This window comes from Rhinolophus sinicus, linkage group LG05 (genome assembly GCF_036562045.2).
Source record: "Rhinolophus sinicus isolate RSC01 linkage group LG05, ASM3656204v1, whole genome shotgun sequence".
NCBI classification, from domain to species: Eukaryota; Metazoa; Chordata; class Mammalia; order Chiroptera; family Rhinolophidae; genus Rhinolophus; species Rhinolophus sinicus.
Window position 1 is genome coordinate 71205889 of NC_133755.1, and position 6000 is coordinate 71211888.

A 6000-nucleotide genomic window follows, 5' to 3' on the forward strand; every position below is an offset into this window, starting at 1 on the left:
CTTATAAATGATTTAATTCTCATTGTTCTGGAGGCTGAGAAGTCCAAGTTGATGGCACTGGTGTTACCAAGCTCAGGTCGGTGCCACTTATCGCATGAAATTCAAAACTCAAGAGAAAAGAGTTGGTGAGGAGAGAAGGTGTTTTCTTCGTTTTAGATGCTGGCAGCTAGGGAAGATGGTGGACTACTGCCCAGAAAAAACCTACTGGCCCTGAGAATAATCATGAACTTTTATAGTCAGGCAGGTAGGTCGGGGAAAGAACAAAGAAAAGTGGGAGTCGGTCATGTAAGGTTAGGGGCTGTTTTTCTCAATTGCCTCCCAGGGCCTCGTCTGAGAAATCACCTCCTGTGGCCCAGTAGGCTTCATAATGTTATACCAAACTCAGCAGCCATGGCTGGAGTGTTTTCTGTGACATCAGCAGAAACTGTAAGGGAGTTGCACCCATGGATCCTGGTGTCCAAGAGCCTGCAAATTGAGAAATTGTTCTTCCCAGGTTAGTGCTCTGCTGCTTAATTATATCAACAAGCCATCAATAGTCATGAGAAACCAAGCAGAGGAAACCAGGAACCAACCAGAGTCCTGAAATCAAGTGGTGAGGGGGGAAAACAAAGAGAAAATAGTTGAACAGCAAGCTATGAGGTGAATCAAGCTATAAGCTAAGTCTAAACAAGGCATTCATTTGCCAAGTTTCACCCTCCACTGGCAGATTAAGTCTTGTGAGGCCCTACTTTCGGGCTCATTGACAGCTATCTTTTCTCTGTGTCCACACTTAGTGGAAGGGGTCAGGGTTCTGTGGGCTCTTTTCCTTTTTCTTAGAAATATCACTAATCTCATTCATGAGGGCTCCATCCTTACGACCTAAGCGCCTCCTGAGGGTCCCACCTGCAAACACCATCGTGTATGGCCTACGTATTTGAGAGGTACAAGCATTCCATCCTCAGCAGCCTCCTTCCTCTGGGAGGAAAGCCTTCTGAAAAGAGGTCGGTGATCTAACCTCTGAAGGTTGACGTTACCAATGATGTGATAAGAATGAACCCACATGCCAAGGCCTCAGAGTGCAAGGTGCTTGGGGACTCATATGAGACCATTTTAGTGCAGACAAAAAGTTGAAGCTAACTTTACATTTCTGCATAAAGAATTTGAACTTTATTTCTTAGGTAAGTAGACGCTTATCAGTACTTTTAACCTAGAGAGAACACACAATGGAAGATTAGAGCTGAAGAAAGTTTTCTAGTTCCTGTAAATGTGATATTGTACAGTTAAATCCACTGACGAGGAGGGTAGGTGAAGCTTGGGTTCTTAATCCAGGTCTAGGAATTGCCTGGGGGAGTGTCTGTGAAGTTGAGAAATTGCACACAATGTTTTTGTTTGGAGCTGCATACCTTTCCTCAACTTTTCCAAGGGCCCGGGCCCCACACGGTTCAAGTGCAGTGGCAAAGGGAGAAAATCAGCAGACATCCTCTCTCCCCCAAGCCTGGAGGTAGGTACCTCCCATTTGGAGGTCAGCGAAACTAGCCAGAAAGACAGCTAGTTCAGAGTTAGGAGGCAGTTTAGGCTCCTAGTGACATGAGCTGGAGCAGAGCTGGACACCAGGAGGGTCCTGTCGCAATACAGACTCCCCCAGACTTGGTCGTGCTTCAGGACTCCCTGCTGAGCTGAGGAAGCAGAAGGGAGCCAGCAAAGTCAGCCTGAGCATGCTTCCACCAACTGTACATCTACCTGGACTGCCAGCGTCCACACATGTTCCCTGGTGGGCCTCGTGCCCAGCCTTGTTGGGGTGGGAGCGAGGCTGGATGGGAAGGCAAGGTGTTCCCGCCTGTGTTTGAACATCTTGTCCCCCCAGCTCTACCCATGCTCACCTCTTCTTTCACTCACTTCTCTTGTGTGTTGGTGACTTTCTGTAGCACTCTGTGTGCATTCCTTTTTGTTCATTTCTTGGGCATCTCTTGTAGATTTGAGTGTGTGGTTACCATGTGCTTCCTATGGTACATACCAGGCTGTTTATAGCAGTCTATTTGAAGTTAAGGTCACTATGGTGAAGTTAAGGTCTATGGTCACTTAAGTTTGAACACATTCTGAAATCACTACCATTTTTCCTCACCCTTTCCCCGTTTATTTATTTTTTGTCATTGTTTTTACTTTTTTAGGGAGTGTGTTTTTGTGTATATCCCTTAATTTACTGTGGTAATTACATGTGATCTGCCTACTTCTGCCTTTTAACATTTGTTCTAACTTTAGTGTTGGTTGATCCAGTGCTGTCATTATGTGTTTGCCTTTATCTGTGAGAATTTTTTTGTGAGATATTTTCTTATATTTTTAAAATTTTTTATCTTCTTCTTAAATACTTCCTGTTAACATTTCTTTTAATACCGGTTTGATGGTGAAGAACTCCTTCAGCTTTTTGTTTTCTGGGAACTCTTCATCTGTCCTTCGATTCTAAATGATATGCCTGATGGATAGAATAATCTTGCTTGTAAATCCTTGCTTTTCATCACTTAGACTATTTCCTGCCAATCCCTTCTGGCCTGCAAAGTTTCTGTTGAGAACTCAGGCGACAGTCTCATGGGAGCTCCCTAACTGCTTTTCTAACGGCTTTCCTAACTGCTGAACTAACTGCTTTTTCTTGCTGCTTTTAAGATTCTTTGTTTTTAACTTTTGGCATTTTAATTTTGGTGTGTCTTTGTGTGGGCCTCTTTGGGTTCATCTTGTTTGGGACTCTATGTGCTCCCTGGGCTTGTATGTCTATTTTCTTTGCCAAGTTAGGGAAGTTTTCAGTCATTATTTCTTCAAATAGGTTTTTTTTTTTTTTTTTTTTTTTAAATAAAGTTTATAGGGATGACAATGGTTAATAAAGTTACATAGATTTCAGGTATACAATTCTGTAATACATCATCTATATATCACATTGTGTGTTCACCACTCAGAGTCAGTTTTTAATTCCTTGCTGTCTCTCTTCTCCTTCTGGTACCCCTATGATGTGACTGATGTTACGTTTTTTTGTTGAGTCAGAAGTCCCTTAAACTATCCTTATTTTTAAAAATTCTTTTTTCTTTTTGCTGTTCAGAATGGGTGTTTTCTGCTATCTTCTCTTGCAAATTGCTGATTTCATCCTCTGCTTCATCTAATCTACTGTTGATTCCATCTACTGCATTCTTCATCTCAGTTATTGTATTCTGCACTTCTGACTGGTTCTTTTTTATATTTTCCATCTCTTTTTAAAAGTTTTTCTGTCTCTTTGTTGAAGTTTCACTGAGATCATCTTTCCTTCCCCTAAATTCATTGAGCATTCTTATAACCAGTGTTTTGGACTCTGCATCTGGTTGACTGCTTGCCTTCATTTTGTTTAGTTCTTTCTCTGGAGTTTTGCCCTGTTCTTTTTATTTGGGACGTACGTCTCTGTCTCTTCATTTTGGCTACCTCCCTGAGTGTGTTACTTTTTATTAGGTTGATCTGCTGTGTCTCCCAGTCTTGGCAGAGTCTCCTTTCATAGTATGTCTCCTGAGGATCTCAGGGGCACAGTCTCCCTGGGAAACTGAGCTGGTTTCTCTATGGATATCCCTTGTGTGGATTGCGTGTGCCCTCCTGTTGTAGTTGAGCCTTGATTGTTGTTGGCATGTCAGTGGAAATGATTGACCTGCAGGCTGACTGGCTATGAGGCTGGGCCATGACTACTGCAGAGAAATTATTTGGAGGGGGTTGACCCCATGGAGCTGGTGCCTGCTGCGACCACCATTTGTGTGTGTCATTTGTGGTGCTAATTGGGTGGTGTTTTGGTGTGGTCAAAGCCGGCCACCAGCTGTGTTGATTTCAGGGCCTCTGGGGTGGGGCTCTGGTGTAGGCTAAGGTCAACCTCTGCCTGTGCCCAGCCAGGGATCACCTGGTGAAAGCTACAAAGTGATCTGTGGTTAGTGTCTGCATGTGCTGGGCTTGGAACTGCCTGGGAGTGGTTATTCTGTGAACCAATGCCAGGATCACTAGCGCCATGTTAGGGACCACTTATCAAGAGGTACAGAGCACAATGAGGTTAACTGCTGCTTGTTTGGAGTTTATGGGCCTTTGAGAGATTGTAAGAAAGTCCACAGAAGGGCCCATGTCTGCCAATTTTGTGCATTCGGCTCTGAAAGAGATTCTGGTAGGGTGTTTGAATTGGGTGGAGCAGGGTCTCAGAAATTCACCAGGGTGTGCCAAGTGCGATGTTAGCTAGGTTAATGGAGACTCAGATTTGGTACACAAATGAGCCTTCTGGCTCTGTGAGGGGAGGGCTTAACCAAGGAACAATGGTGCCTGAGGACACTTTAGTCCCTGAGAGAGCTGCCCCTTGAGGCTTTGCCCCTCTTTTTTATCAGAACTTGTCCACAGATAGCACTCATGGTCGATCAGGTCAGTTTGAGCTATGTCTGTGCCAGAGTGGCTTGACTACCAGATCAGGTTCCACCTAGTCCCTTGGTGGGTCTCCAGTGGCAGGTCAGTAGCCATTAGAGCAACTATAGCCTTTCATTTACAAGAGATCTCTCAGGCACTTGCCAAATGCAAAAAAGTTCACAGTGTCTTAAAAGCAGCCAAAAAACTAGGGAAAGCTTAAAGACTGACAGGTATTTAGTTCTTAAGAGAAATCAGGGATTATTGACAAAAGGGATTTGGCATCAGGAGGAAAGGTTTTAACCATTATGAGTGACAAACACGGAGGGGATACAGTGGCTTGATGGATCATCTTTATCCTTCATGCAACCATAACTCAGGTTTTTCTCAGAGGTTTCAATCATTTCGTTATACAAAACATCAATATCTCAGCTGCGAAACATATTGAACAAAGTAGAATGACACCAAGCAAAACAATTTGCAACCCACACCTTAAAATTACTCCGAGCCCTTTTGGGAGCCCACTGAAAATGTCAGAACATTGAAATCCTAACCAGTCATTGACATTAGAAACAAAACTGGAATGCCCCTGAAAGGATTTGGCAAGATGAAGGAGTTTGTTAGTTTCTGGTTGTACCTGGGAAGAAGTATTGACTGAGGTGTAGCAGGAGGTATTGGCTATGACGCAAACTCCTGGTGGGCTGTGAGCACATAATCAGGGGTGACGGTTGTTGAGAACTACTTGTCCTAAGGAGTCTAACGATGTTTGCTGGGCTCGAATAGCTCTGGCGGTTGAGCAAGCGATGTGATGTTCTAGTTAAGTTCCCCATCATTGTGTCTAATTGAGCAGCACCAAGGACACTTCATGAAAACACAATTCTGAGAGCAATTACCCTCATATCCTGAAAAACCTGCTGGCAAGTCACATCCTACAGAAAGACCACAAGAGTTATCTTCATAAACGGGGACCTTCATCAGGGTACTGATCGGCTACTGCGAAGGCCTTCTTTCACCTCTGCTGAGAACTGGAGGGGTGGCTGTTATCATTGTGGGGAGAGGAAAAGAGAATGTCAAGTGGCCCAAAAGGCATTGCCAAGAAAGCCTCTGACTACCTAGATCATCAAATTCCCCCAGCTGCTTTTCATATGCAGAGAAAAACAGAAGCTGTGGGGGCACAAATGGTGCCAACAAGAACTTATTCATTAATGAATTTGCTCACAGGAAGGGAGGGTAGAACATTTTCCAACCAGGATGTCTGGTTGGAATATCCCTTTAGAAGTCCTTCCTGGTGTGTTTGAACATCGTGGGGTGAACATTTAGGTTCTTGACAGTGTGGGCTATTGTGACTCAACAGTGGCCACACAAAGGGGAGGGTGAAATAGGTGCAACCAGATTTAAAGCATTTACTAATTCTGCTGTGGGAGACGGTTGGGTCCCACCTGGGGAGAGTGTGGCCGATGCACAGGGTGGGTTTAGGTAGGCACAGGGGAAAGGTGGAACTCCCCTTTGCATTTCAACCTGATACGTTTCAGAAGGGGGAGGTTTGGTGAAGTCAATAGTAAAGTTAGGGACAGATGAGAAATTGCTGACAGAAATAACTGTGGGATCATCCATTTAACCAGAGGTAGAGGCAGGCATCCA